Below are 3,181 nucleotides of genomic sequence, written 5' to 3'. Positions count from 1 at the left end.
AGAGTTAAATCTCCAATAATCGCCTAAATCATAGATAATAAATCCAGATAAATAAGTCTATAAATCCAGATTTTTTTTTCTACTATTTTTCTAAATTTATCATCTGCCTCATTTGACTTTATAACATATCCAATGTCTCATTTTAAATTATGAGTGATTTTTCCAAATAAAATCGTTATCTACCCAATGACAACCCCTAATTCCATGGGCACATTTTTACAAAGGTTTTTACAAATATTCATCAGTAGAGTTGGAATAACTATTAATTTGGTTGATATCTTGTAAAATTCCTAAATCAACCAAAATTGCTCGTGGTACATATTTGCCTCCATTAGCTTCTGTGTAATAAACTTCAATACGCTCCAGTTGAAGATCATGATCCCCATGATAGGCTCCAGTGGGATCAATACCATGTTCATCAGAAATTATTTCCCAGAACTATAATTAAGTTAAGTTAATATACTTTTTATTTACTATTATTTTTTTTATCCTTTCTAACTACTGTAAGCTTTTATAGAGGTTATACAAAAATCTGTTGAATCTAATTGTAAGATAAAAATAACAATGCATTTCATAAAACCATTAAATAACGTAAATAATATGTAGGTATAGTAAATTAAAGTGGACCTTTAATCTCCGCTCTACACTACTATATTCATATTAATTTTTATATTTGTATTCACTTTTGCAGTATCTATATGATATGAATAAATGTGTGTCTAGCAAAAAAAAGAAGGCGAGGTTCAAAAGGGTAAACCATGAGCATGGGTGGATCGGCCCTTCAAAGTTAGTAAAAGTCAGTCATACATTTGGACGCAATTGGGGTACTCTAAATGGGTCGAAGCGGAATTTTTCAAAATTCAACCTTAATCTTTGGGTCCATCAATCAATTTGAATTGATCCCTAGAATCCGAAAATCATATATGCCCAAGCAACTTCTATATCGACCTGCTCTAATATATATGTCAATTTACCACGAGTTTACTTGAAGTTTGAAAAGAAAGAGGAATACAAGAAGAAAGGTATAAAATGGTATAATAGACATTATAAACTATATAAAAACAATGTAATATTTTTAAAAATGTCTTTGTTCGTGTAAAATCTCAATGTTCCAAATTTAACAATGTATCACAGCTTATTATGTACATACATAAATAAACTCATTTTGATATACAACAAATCATCTTGATTAATTATGACAATAAGTAGAAATTCAATTATATAAAACATAGTCCAATTATTCTAGATCTAGGTTTTGTAATACATAACTAACATGTTAAGATTAATAATTCATAAATTTTCAACAGAAGTTGCATGCCAACCAAAACATTATTAACCACATTATCTATAATAAGATTATATTGTTGCTAACATAATCTTAATATAGGTGCTGTGGCATATATATGAAATTAAAATATATTCTAGAATAAATGGAACAAAATTAAAATGAGAAATTAGTTCTCATCCAGGTCACCTTCTTGCTCTTCATCAATTCAGCATCTTCATCAGCAGTAGCTTCTTGGTATTGCTGATATTCCGATACCAAGTCATTCATGTTGCTTTCAGCTTCAGTGAACTCCATTTCATCCATACCTTCTCCTGTGTACCAATGCAAGAATGCTTTTCGTCTAAACATAGCTGTGAACTGCTCAGATATTCGCTTAAACAGTTCCTGTATGGCAGTAGAATTTCCTATAAAGGTAGCAGCCATCTTAAGACCTCTAGGTGCAATATCGCACACAGCAGTCTTAACATTATTTGGAATCCATTCCACGAAATAGCTACTGTTTTTATTCTGAATGTTAAGCATTTGCTCATCAACTTCCTTCATCGACATTTGCCCTCTGAATATAGCTGCCACAGTTAAATAGCGTCCATGTCTTGGATCACATGCTGCCATCATGTTCTTGGCATCAAACATTTGTTGTGTTAACTCAGGTACAGTTAATGCTCTGTATTGTTGACTTCCACGAGCGGTCAAAGGAGCAAAACCAGGCATAAAGAAATGTAAACGTGGAAAAGGCACCATGTTTACAGCTAATTTTCTCAAATCAGCATTTAATTGACCAGGAAACCGAAGACAGGTGGTTACTCCAGACATGGTTAAAGAAACCAAATGATTCAAATCCCATATGTTGGGGTTGAAAGTTTTAAAGTTCTAAAGCAATGTCATATAAGGCCTCATTGTCGATACAGAATGTTTCATCAGTATTTTCTACTAATTGATGCACAGATAGTGTTGCATTGTTGGTTCAACAACTGTATCTGAAACTTTTGGAGAAGGCACAACAGAATATGTATTCATAATCCTATCAGGGTATTCCTCACGATTTTGGATATTAAAAGAGTACCCATGCCAGAACCAGTACCACCACCAAGTGAGTGTGTTAGTTGAAACCCTTGTAAGTAAGCAATCACAAGACTGATTCTTTGCGTATAACATCCATTACTGAGTCTACAAGTTCAGCACCTTCAGTGTAATGGCCTTTGGCCCAATTATTTCCTGCACTGATTGACCAAAGACAAAATTATCAGGTCTGAAGATTTGACCATATGGACCAGAACGAACTGAATCCATGGTTCCAGGCTCTAAATCAACCAAAATTGCTCGAGGTACATATTTGCCTCCATTAGCTTCTGTGTAATAAACTTCAATACGCTCCAGTTGAAGATCATGATCCCCATGATAGGCTCCAGTGGGATCAATACCATGTTCATCAGAAATTATTTCCCAGAACTATAATTAAGTTAAGTCTCATAAGCTATAAATATATTATTACTTAGGAAAGCTATTTTTAGAATGGAATGTGGCGAACTAATAATAAATATATTCACGACATATTAAAAAAAAATCATGATTTTAAAATACTATGACAAATTGATAATTTTTAAGTAGAATACGTAATTGAAAAGGATGCATAAATTAATAAGACAGCATGTATACTAACCTTTGCACCAATCTGATTTCCACACTGTCCAACTTGAATATGCACTATTTCTCTCATTTTTACAGATTAGTAAATTTTACTGCTACTTTAATAGATAAGTTTAGTTTCAATTATTTTATTTATGTATAACAATAGAAAAATGAACAACTAAAACACACGGATATCATACGACGCTCCCTACTCGAAGCTCAGAGTGTTGAAATTGTTCGACAGAATAGCAAACTTACAAATAT

General features: G+C 32.5%; 1 pseudogene; it reads right to left on the bottom strand.

Annotated features, from left to right (window-relative positions):
* Positions 1–1,318: 1,318 nt before the first annotated feature.
* On the bottom strand, positions 1,319–3,144 carry LOC113375453 (annotated as a pseudogene).
* Between the last annotated feature and the right edge of the window lie 37 nt (positions 3,145–3,181).

Source organism: Ctenocephalides felis, unplaced genomic scaffold (genome assembly GCF_003426905.1).
Source record: "Ctenocephalides felis isolate EL2017-DRISC unplaced genomic scaffold, ASM342690v1 CF-g0.4_SCAFFOLD_00845, whole genome shotgun sequence".
NCBI lineage: Eukaryota > Metazoa > Arthropoda > Insecta > Siphonaptera > Pulicidae > Ctenocephalides > Ctenocephalides felis.
This window is presented reverse-complemented; position numbering and strand designations above follow the sequence as displayed.